Source organism: Hemitrygon akajei, chromosome 7 (assembly GCF_048418815.1).
Source record: "Hemitrygon akajei chromosome 7, sHemAka1.3, whole genome shotgun sequence".
NCBI classification, from domain to species: Eukaryota; Metazoa; Chordata; class Chondrichthyes; order Myliobatiformes; family Dasyatidae; genus Hemitrygon; species Hemitrygon akajei.
The window spans coordinates 116373274-116385337 of record NC_133130.1 but is presented as its reverse complement, the minus strand read 5'-3'; the positions used below and the strand labels follow the sequence as shown (position 1 = coordinate 116385337).

The following is a 12064-nucleotide window of genomic DNA, read 5'->3' as shown; positions in this document are numbered from 1 at the left end:
AAATAAAACCAAACTCATTCAGTTACTAGATGCTTTGGCATATCACAAAGAAGTGAAAAAACATGTTAATGCCATCTCTTTCTCTCTCATTTTGAACTGAAGAGTGTTTACAATGTGAGCAGTTGGGCAACATCACAGTCAACTTTTTGTCAAGAAGTTGCTGACTTGGTGTTTCTGATGCTGAAAACACCACAGTGTTTGTTTGCAAGCTGTTGTATTCTCCCTGCACGTCTCCAGCAACTCTTTGAGATGATGCCCCTGCAGCACAGTCTTTCCACATAAATAAGATCATCCAGAATATTTTGTATTATTTTTATTTAAATAAAATCTTGATGCCAACGTATGCCACTACCAGCTTGAGAATATGTCAGCATTTGCGGCTGACCCAATGCAAGAGGAGGACTGCTGCATGCTTGTTCTTGCAGAAACTTAGCTCCAGGATAACATCCCATGAACCATCAGTCTTCAGGCCATGACATTCAGAGACTTGTGCTAACCTTATTTAGTGACAGCATGTGCTGTGTGCGGCTGGATGTAGTGTGATTTGCACATTAGCCCTAGAGCAGGCGCTCTTAACCAGGGGTCTGTGGATAGATTCCAAGGGGGCAGAGTCTGTGCACTTTGATGGGAAGAAATTTACATCTTTAATTTCACCAACCTCAAACTGAAATTTAGATTTTCCATCAATTATGAATGTAGACAACAAACCACGCTTCATGTGACTTTGTCACCAATAAAAATTGCAGATATTTTCATATCAATACTGTAAACACAAAATATTGTTTATGGCACGCTCGTCACTACTTCAAAATTAAGGCAGTTGTTAGACCTGCAAATGTAATCACAATCTCTCTGACTGTCTTGTACAACGTAGTTGGACAATGATCGGGCAGCCCTGCACCAGGTAGTCGTTCAGTCACCAAACGGTGAAGTCACCTGCTCCCTCATTTATGACCCAGACACCCATGTTGCTCTCCATTATTCCCCATCTACAATTGCTTGTCGGTCAACGTGTAGAAAGTGGTGAGTCATTTTTATTGTCTGTTAATGTTTTGCAAAACAGGACAGTGCAATTGAGAATTCTTAACACTCTGTAAGGCCACTCAGCCTTCTGTAATACCAAGAGTCTCCACATACAACAATAGCCAAATTCCAGGCAGGGCATGACACCCGAGCTACTGCTGTAATCCTCGAGTCTATCTGAGTATCTAAAAGCCATTAGAAGTGTTAAAACTTCGGATAATTTATAAAAGCTGTCTTATCTTACTTATGTGGCATACAAATTTCTTGAATATCTTACACTTCACTTAGTTAACATACAGGTTACTTAGTTCTTTGCAGATTTATCAAATTACTTAAAAATCATACAAAAATACTGAGTTTCAAAAAATGTCATTTGAATCAAATATTTTATTTCAGCTTTATTTATGTTATATTTGTTGCCGACCCAATGGAAGCTGAAATGTTGAAGAAAAGGAAGTATGATGACAACTATGGTTTCATATGCATTAATGGACCGAACAGGACAAACAGCAGTGTTTTCTGTGCAGAAAAATTCTTGCGAAAAAGGTATGAAGCCAGAAAAACTGGAAGAGCACCTCACACAAGTCCATTCTGAAAAAGGATCTAGATTCTGTTTTACTTCTGTGAAGAAATTTCAATTCAACAATGTTGGGACACTTCCAAAACTTGTGAATCTGCCATTTCACAAAACATTATCTTGAAGCATCCTATAAAGTTGCTTATCAGATTGCCAAGCAAAAGAAGCCACACACTATTGGAACACACACAAAATGCTGGTGGAACACAGCAGGCCAGGCAGCATCTATAGGGAGAAGCGCTGTCGACGTTTCGGGCTGAGACCCTTCGTCAGGACTAACTGAAAGGAAAGGTACTAAGAGATTTGAAAGTAGTGGGGGAGGGGGAAATGCGAAATGATAAAGGACCAGAGGGGGTGGGATGAAGCTAAGAGCTGGAAAGGTGATTGGCAAAAGTGATAGAGAGCTGGAGAAGGGAAAAGATCATGGGACAGGAGGCCTCGGGAGAAAGAAAGTGGGGGGGGGGGGGGGGGGAGGAGCCTCCCACCCCATGATCTTTTCCCTTCTCCAGCTCTCTATCACTTTCGCCAATCACCTTTCCAGCTCTTAGCTTCATCCCACCCCCTCCGGTCTTCTCCTATCATTTCGCATTTCCCCCTCCCCCCACTACTTTCAAATCTCTTAGTATCTTTCCTTTCAGTTAGTTAGTCCTGACGAAGGGTCTTGGCCTGAAACGTCGACAGTGCTTTCCTTATAGATGCTGCCTGGCCTGCTGTGCTCCACCAGCATTTTGTGTGTGTTGTTGTTTGAACTTCCAGCATCTGCAGATTTCCTCGTGTTTGCTCTTTAAACACACTATTGGTGAGACTTTAGTAAAGCCATATGCACTGAAAATGGTGGAGCTGGTTTGCGGACTGGAACAGAGGGAAAAACTGGAAGCAGTTCCCATATCAAATAACATGATACGATCTAGAATAGTTAATATTTCTTTAACATTTTGGATCAGATCATTGAGGCATTAACAGCCTCAATTCCCATTCAGTATGCAACTGGTTGAAAACTACAGACATATCTCAATGTAGTCAGCTCCTTGTTTTTGTTCATTATGCGCATGCTGACGCCATCAAAGAATTCTTATTTTGGAAACTACAAAGGCCGTCGATGTTTCAGAAATGGTAAAGTTTTTTTTGCCAAACAAAACTTTGACTGTAAAGAAAAACTTCATACCCTGCAGAGATGGAACTCCTGCGATGCTTGGTATTGCATCTGGTTTTGCTACTTTACTGAAAAAGGAAGCTCCTCACGTCGCCGTCACTCTTATTTTTTTTTTACACACAGACGTGCACTGGTAACAAAGACTCTTCCAACAACCTTGAAAGAAGTTTTGTCCACAGCCATAAAAGACATCAATTTTTTTTAAGATGCAGGTCTCTGAATAATCACAGTTTTAAAAGACTTTTGTCAACAAATGGGTGCAGAATACGAAGTGCTTCTCTACCACACAGAAGTTTGCTGGCTTTCCAGAGGCCAAGTCTTGAAGGGCTTGTTCAAACTAAGGACAGAAGAAAAAGAAACCCATTCTTGGAACAGTTTGAAAATAAGGACTGTATCCATGGGTTGGCTTACCTGGCAGATATTTTAAACCATATCAATGAAATAAATCTTTCAATTCAAGGCCCTGAAATCACTGTATGGACGTTACTGGAAAAGTACAAACTTCCTTGGCTGGGCTGCAGATAAGGAAGAAAAGTGTAGAGGCTGACATCTTTGCAAACTTTCGAATGCAGGAGGAAGTGCTTTAAATGGAGTTTATATACAAAATTCTCTGTCAATTTCTATGAAGGGAGTCATCTGCAAACACCTGCAAACACTTCAGAACTCTTTCAGAAGTTACGTCCATTTTGATGGTATTAAAGATGAAACATGGATTCGCAAATCTTTTCTTTCTGATATATACTGTATTGAAGAGCAAACATGAGGAAATCTGCAGATGCTGGAAATTCAAACAGCACACACAAAATGCTGGTGGAACACAGCAGGTCAGGCAGCATCTATAGAGAGAAGCACTGCTGAGGTCCTGACGAAGGGTCTTGGCCCGAAACGTCTACAGTGCTCCTCCTTATAGATGCTGCCTGACCTGCTGTGTTCCACCAGCATTTTGTGTGTGTTACTGTATTGAAGATGTTGATCTAGCCAAAGATTGGTGGTCTTTCATTGATCCTATTATGGTTATTATTCTATAGATTTACTGAGCATTTCCAGAAGAAAATGATTCTCTAGGTTACATATATACTTCGATAATAAATTTACTTTGAACTTTGAGATACACTGCAGAATGCCACCTTCAGGCCCTTCGAGCTGTGCCACCCAACAAACCCTAATTTAACCACAGGACAATTTACAATGGCCAATTAACCTTTGAATCAGTACACCTTTGCACAGTGGGAGGAAACTGGAGCATCTGGAGGAAACCTATGTGGTAATAGGGAGAACATACTCCTTACAGAGAGCAGCAGGAATAAATGTATAAAAGTGAATAAAATTAACTTTGGCACTAATTTATCATTGTCAACATGTACAGTGAGAAGTATCCAGACAGATCATACTATAAACAAATGCTTCAAGGTAGTAAAAAGTCAGTTAAACCTTTTAAAGCTTATTACAATATTGTAAAATGACTCATTGACTTCTAGTACCTAACGCAGAACTCATCCAGACACGGAGAAGGGCGAGGGTGGGGAGCGAAAGGGAACAAAACTGAGGTGTACAAAGTTTTAAGAAGCAACGTGAGAAACGTTTCCCTTCAGGTGAAGTTGCGGGATGCAGATTTAATCTGTTTTGAGACAGTTAGTTAAAGATTTCAGCAAGGACAACATCAGTACCAGTGAGGGTAAAAACAGAAAGGTCTGAGCACAACTTTTTCCACACAGGGAGTGGTGGGTACATGAAATGGGCTGGCAGGGGAAGTGGTAGAGATGGGTGCAATTATAACAGTGCATGGATTGGAAAGATTTACAAGGATAAGGGCTGAAAGTGGGGAAATGGGACTAGTTCAAGTAGACAACCTGGTTGGCATGAATGAGCTGGGCCAAAGGGCCTATTTCTGTGCTGTATTACTCTATGACAAGTTGGGACAAGAGGCCCGTTTCCTTGTATATCTTTGAGGAGAATTAATGGCTGTTGTGAAGCACAGTATAGTTGGAGGCTTTTAGATTCTTAGTGAACAGTTCTGAGGTAGGAGGCACCTTCTTCAAAAGCACACACTGTATCTCTGAAAAGCTCACGCGTGTGATTGAAGAAGATTTAAGCAAAGTTGGCCTGAGAATACAGAGCACACAGGAATAGTAGTGGAAGCACTCTTCAATCAGAGATGTTGTAATCCTTGGTAGCACGGTCATTACTGCAGTGCTTTGCAGTCACAGATCAGGGTTCGATTCCTGTCACCGACTATAAGGAGTTTGTACATTCTCCGTGACCCTGTGCATTTCCCCTGGGTGCTCCCACATTCTAAAGATGTACGGGTTAGGGTTAGGAATTTGTGGGCGTGCTATGTCCGAGGCACGGCATCATTTTTGGGCTGCCCACCAGCACACATTCAGACCATGTTGGTCGTTGATACAAACAACGCTTTTCATTGTATGTGTGATCCTTTGGGTTGCTTCGATTTCCTCCCACATTCTAAAGATGTACGATTAGGGTTAAGATTACTGAGTTGCCGGCATGCTATGTTGGTGCCAGAGGGATAGCAACACTTGAGCCCTGCCCCTAACACGATCCTCAGACTGTGTTGGTCATTGAAGCAAACAATGCATTTCATGTGACTAATCTTTAATCTTTACATTTGGAGGGAGAGAAAGAAGTGAAATTAATATATTTTTTCACTCCTTTGTGACAAGCCAAAGCAGACAGCAACTAGTTGAGTTTGATTTAATCTCTGCTGAGTGAAATTGGTACAGAGGTAGGAGTATCATACTGAGTGGAGCAGAGGGCAGTACAACTCGTAGAGACGCTGTCTCAATGTGCCAGAAACCTGGGCCCAATCCCGACCTCCAGTACCATCTGAGCGGAGTTTGCACATTCTTCCTGTTATTCCAGTTTCCTCTCACATCCCGGAGACATGTGGGTTCAGAAGTTAATTCGGTCACTGTAAAATGGTCTCTGTGTGCGGGTGGGTGGTTCCTTGTGCTCTTCTGCTGAACACTGTGGGCATGCTATGCCAGCACTGGAATGTGCAGCGACACTCGCAGGTCATCCCCACTGCTGGTCGTTGATGCACACGACACATTTCACCGTCTATTTCAATGTACACATGATAAATAAATGGATCTAAATCTGGTAATTGCCCCTACCGTGTAGGGAAGCTGTTGAAAATGTGGAGGAATTAAGAAAAGGATTGAATGCAAGATTGGTGTCAATGATTGGCTGATTGGTCTGTTTCCAGGCTGTACCTCTCAATGTCCCTGTGACTCAAATTAGGAAGGACTGCGAGGAACAAAGTTTAGAATGCGTGTCTGTGAAAGTACAAAATATATATTGGTCTATCACAGATGCAAACGGCAGTGTAGAAAAGAAACTCCTTGATGTCAGGCACACGGGATCCTTGTTCTCGTCAGCCAGGTCAGGGAATGTAAGAGCAACAAGGTTATAGTTCAACTGTGCATAACAGTTTAACCATAACCACAAATGGATGACTGTGTACAGTTCTGGTCTTCACACTGCCAGAAGGACTGCTCCGGAAAAGGTGCAGCGCAAATTCGCTGGGATGGAGAAATTTCATAGGCTGGGATTGTTTTCTTAGAGTACAGAGGTAAGGAATGAGAGGGGAACAATAAGTTAAGAGCCCATGATATTACAGGAAAGACACTAGCATGGATAGAGCATTGGCTGATTGGCAGGAGGCAAAGGGTAGGAATAAAAGGAGCCTTTTCTGGTTGGCTGCTGGTAATAGAGGTGTTCCACAGGGGCTCGTGTTGGAATTGCTTCTTTTTTACATTGTATGTCAATGATCTGGATGATGGAATTGATGGTTTTGTGGACAACATGATAGTAGGAAGGGGCGAGTAGTATGGAGGAAGCAGAGAGGCTATAAAAGGACTTGTGCAGACTAGGTGAACTGGCAGATGGAATACAGGGTCAGGAAGTTTAAGGTCATGGTCTATAATAGAAGAAACAAAAGCACAGACTATTTTGTAAATGGAGAGAAAATTCAATATTCCCTAAAGGTTAGTTTGCAGATCGAGTCTGTGGTGAGGAAGGCAAAAGTGATGGTAGCATTCATTTCGTGAGGACAATCTAAAAGAAAAGGTGTAATCTCGAAGCTTTACAAGGAACTGGTGAGACCTCATGTGGAGTATTGTCAGCAGTTTTGGGCCCTTATCAAAGAAAGGATGTGCTGACATTGGAGTGAGTCCAAAGAAGGTTCACGAAAATAATTCTGGGATTGAAAGGCATATCATATGAAGCACACACAAAGTACACTGCAGATGCTGGGGTCAAAGCAACACGTACAACAAGCTGGATGAACTCAGCAGGTCGGGCAGCATCCGTGGAAATGAGCAGTCAACATTTCGGACCGAGACCCTCGTCAGGACTGAAGAAGGAGGGGGCAGGGGCCCTATAAAGAAGGTGGGAAGGAGAAGGATGGTAGGTGCCAGGTGAAAAACCAGTAAGGGGAAAGATCAAGGGGTTGGGGAGGGGAAGCAAGGAGGGGATAGGCAGGAAAGGTGAAGAAGGAATGTAAGGGGAAAGCACTATGTGTAGTAGAAGAAGGCAGAATCATGAGAGGGGTGATAGGCAGCTGGAGGAGGAGGACAGAGTGAAAGTGGGATGGGGGAAGGGAGGGGGAGGGAATTACCAGAAGTTAGAGAATTCAATGTTCATGCCAAGGGGCTGGAGACTACCCAGACGGTATATGAGGTGTTGCTCCTCCAACCTGAGTTTGGCCTTATCACGGCAGTAGAGGAGGCCATGTATGGACATATCCGAATGGGAATGTGAAGGAGAGTTGAAGTGGGTGGCAACTGGGAGATCCTGTCTGTTGTGATGGACGGAGTGGAGGTGCTTGACGAAGCAGTCCCCCAATCTGCGTCGGGTCTCACCGATGTAGAGGAGGCCGCACCGGGAGCACCAGATGCAATAGATTACCCCAACAGACTCACAAGTGAAGTGTTGCCTCACCTGGAAGGACTGTTGGGGGCCCTGAATGGTGGTAAGAGAGGAGGTATAGGGACAGGTGTAGCAATTACACTTGCAGGGGTAAGTGCCAGGTGGGAGATCTGTGGGGAGGGACGTGTGGACCAGGCAGTCACGGAGGGAACAATCCCTGCGGAAAGCAGAGAGGGAAAGATGTGCTTAGTGGTGGGGTCCTGTTGAAGGTGGCGGAAGTTGCGCAGGATAATATAATGGATCCAGAGGCTGGTGGGGTGGTAGGTGAGGACAAAGGGAACTCAGTCCCTGTTGTGGTGACAGGAGGATGGGGTGAGGGCTGAAGTGCGGGAAATGGAGGAGATGCGAGTGAGGGCATCATTGATGACGGCAGAAGAGAAACCACAATATCATATCATATGAGGAGTGTTTAATGGCTCTGAGCCTGTACTCACTGGAATTCTGGAGTGAAAGGGGTGGGAAATCTCATTGAACTCTATCGAATGTTGAAAGGTCTCGAAAGAGTGGATGTGGATCCTATAGTGGATGAAGTCTAAGACCAGAGGACATCCATTTATCCATTTAGAAAGGAGACAAGGAGGAATTTCTTTGGCCAGAGTGGTGAATCTTGGAATTCTTTGCCACAGGCAGCTGTGGATGACAAGTCTTTATATATAATTAAGGCAGAGGTTGATAAGATTCTTGATTAGTCAGGGCATGAAGGGATATGAGGAGAAGGCAGGAGAATGGGGCTGAGAGGGAAAATGGATCAGCCATGATGAAATAGTGGAGCAGACTCAATGGGCCAAATTCTGCTCATATATCTCATGGTCTTACAGTCTAATAAAACTGGGGTGTAAAAAATTGTGAGGGGCAAAGATAAAGTAGAGAGCAAGAAGCATTTTCCTTTAGTACAGTTGTCAACCAGAGACCATAGGTTTAAAGGTTAGGTGATATACAGGTGACTTGAGAAACATTCCCTCTTACCCAGAGGTTGTCTGAAACCTGGAATACAATTCCTGGAAGCAGGTATTCTCACAGCATTTAACCAGCATTTGGATTCCCACGAAGCACTATGGTACACAAGCATATCCTTGCCAGTAAATACTTTGCAAAGCATCACTTAGAAGATACTATAAAGTTGTGGAAAATGGTCTTGTGGTCGGATGAGACTAAGTTGGAACATTTTGGACATGTATTCTGCATCAGCCAGGAGGTATGGTGATGTTTTTCAGTAGCACAAACTGAAAATCTGGTCAGGATTGATGGGAAGAACAATGCTGCTAAATACAGAAAGATCCTGGATAAAAACATGCTCGCCTCTGACAAAAAGCATGAACTGGGGAGAAAGCTCATCTTTCAGCAGGACAACAACCCAAAGCACACTGCCAGAGCAACTACAGGATGACTTCAAATGAAGAAAACTGATGTCCTTGAGTGGACCAGTCAAAGTCCTGACCTTAACCCAATCAAACATCTCTGGCAAGACCTCAATATTGCTGTCCTCTGCCACTCGCAAACTAACCCGGCTTGAGCAATTTTGCAAGAAGGAATCTGCAAATCTTGCAACATCATATTGTACAAAGTTAATAAGAGATTTATCCAAAAAGACTACCGGATTTAACAGCTACAGAAGGTGGCTCAACTAAGTAAAGCTTTACAATTTTCCCCTGTTGTTTGGGCCTCTACTCTGGGGATAAAAAGGAGCATGTGATTCACAAAGAAAAATTCTCAGTTAAATTGATCTGAATCCCTAGTTGTAATACTCATTTGTGTACAAAGGGTTGGCGGCTGAATATTCTTGCGAGACATTGTATACATGTGCAACACACACAAAGTGCTAAAGGAACTCAACAGGTCCGGCAGCATCTATGGAAATGAATAAACATTTTGGGTCGAGACTTTTCTTCAAGACTGGAAAGGTAGAGGCTGGATGCCAGAATGAAAAGGTGAGGGGAGGGGAAGGAGGACAGCTAGGTGGTGATAGGTGAAGGCAGGTGGGCAGGAAAGATAAAGTGCTGGATACGGAGGAATCTGTTAGGAGAGCAGAGAGGACAATAGGAGGAAAGGAAGGAGGGATCCAAGGGGAGGTGAACGGCAGGTGGTAAGGCGTCTTAGTGAGGAATAAAAGGCAAAACAGATTAGTTTTTTGGGGTTTTATATTTACTTTTTAGCTGGTTTGGCACAACATTGTGGCCAAAGGGCCTGTCCCTGTGCTGTACTGTTCCATAATCGTATTTGGATAGGTGGGGACTGATTAGGGAGAGTCAACATGGCTGTGTGTGCAGCAAGTCATGTCTAACAAAGCTTAGAGCTTTGCAAGGAAGTTACCAGGCAAGTTGAAGAAGGCAAGGCAGTGGATGTTGCTTACATGGACTGCAGCAAGGCATTTGACAAGATCCCACATAGGAGATAGGCCAAGAAGGTTGAGTTGCTTGGCATTCAAGATGAGGTAGAAAACTGGGTTAGACATTGGCTTCACAGAAGAAGCCAGAGAGTGGTAGTGGAGGGTTGCCTCTCTGACTGGAGGTCTGTGACTAGTGGAGTGCCGTTTGTCATTGATATTAATAATCTCGATGATAATGTGGTAAACTGAATCAGCAAATCTACAGATGACACCAAGATTGGAGGTGTAGTGGACAGTGAGGAAGACTATCAAAGCTTGCAGTGGAATCTGGACCAGTTGGAAAAAATGGGCTGAAAAGTAGCAGATGGAATTTAATACAAACCTGTGAGGTATTGCACTTCGGTAGGACCAAACAGGGTAGATCTTACACAGGGAATGTTAAGGCACTGAGGAGTGCAGTCGAACAGAATACAGAGTCACAATTCCTTGAAAGTGGCATCACAGGTAGATAGGGTCATAAAGAAAGCATTTGGCACATTAGCCTTCATAAATCAATTTACTGAGTACAGGAGTTGGGACATTATGTTGAAACTGTAGAAGACGTTGATGAGACCCACTTTGAAGTATTGTATAAAGTTCTAGTCACCTACCTACAGGAAAGATGTAAATAAGACTGAAAGAATGCAGAGAAAGTTTACAAGGATGCTGCCAGGACTTGAGGACCTGAGCTTTTGGGAAAGGTTTAAGAGGTTAGGACTTTATTCTCGAGAACAAAGAACATTGAGGGAGGATTTGATAGAGGTATACAAAATTATGAGGAGTACAGATAGGGTAAATGCAAGCAGGCTTTTACCACCGAGGTTGAGTGAGACTAAAACTAGAGATCATGGGTTAAGGGTGAAAGGTGAAATGTTTAAGGGGAACATGAGGAGGACCTTCTTCACTCAAGAGTGGTGGGAGTGTAGAACGAGCTGCCAATGAAAGTGATGGATGCGGGGTTGATTTCAACATTTAAGAGAAATTTGGATAGGTACTTGGTTGGTGTGAGGGCAGGCCAATTGGACTAGGCAGATCAATAGTTTGTCATGGTGCAGTGTTCGAGAACTCTGTGCACAGGATCAGGAAAGCTGCAGAGTTTGTAAACTGAACCAGTTCCATCATGGGCACAAGCCTCCCCATCATCGAAAAGCAAAGCCCCAAGGCGGCGACCCACATCACCCAAGACATATTCTCTTCTCATTACTACCATCATCAGGGAGAATGTACAGGAACCCGAGGGTGCATACTCAGTGATCTAGGAACAGCTTCTGTCACTCCTCAATCAGATTTCTTAATGGTCCGTGATCCCATAAACACGGCCCCACTATTCTAATCTTTTTGCACTAATCGTTTTTGTATATACATTGTTATAGTAATCTTTAGTCTATTTTATGTATTGCTGCTACAAAACAACAAATTCACAACATATTCTGGTATGGCTCCATAACCTGCTTTAGTACATTGGGATGGCTTGGCTTAAAAAAAAATCAATGCTTCTGTTGTACACTCAAAGTGGAAGTGATGCTGTGTAAGCTTCAGAATGAGCAATAAGGAGAAGTCGAAAGGCCTTTAAAGCAGGCAAGGACCACAGTTTTGGCTGTCAAGTGTCACTCCTGCAAATATCTTGAAGGATTTCACTAAAGCACTATGTAAATACTAATTTTTGTTTCGGTACAAGGAGTACAGGTGGAAATATATTTTGATTTAAAATTCACTTCTTTGGAATTTGCTTTTGACTACTGGCTCGTCTCCCATAAAGGAGAATTTCTGTTGGATTTTTGGCCTGTGACACATCGTTCCTCCTTACAATTTTTAATTAAAAGAGACAAAAGCTTCAGCAGGAAATCTCTGGTCAAAGCACAAAAGCAACTTAGTCAGCTGAGGAACTGTATAGTTTTTCCATTCACAAGGAAAAGTGTTGCAATCAGGAAGAAATCCTGTTTCTTTTACGCATTGTTAAAAATTAAACAGAAAACAAACACAAAAAACGGGGATG

At 43.1% G+C, this 12064-nt stretch overlaps 1 protein-coding gene across 1 annotated transcript in view; it reads right to left on the bottom strand.

The window, feature by feature from the left end:
• LOC140730856 (kinesin-like protein KIF13B) overlaps nucleotides 1-12064 on the bottom strand; it is a 274790-nt gene that overhangs the window by 261726 nt on the left and 1000 nt on the right. The window lies entirely within an intron of this gene.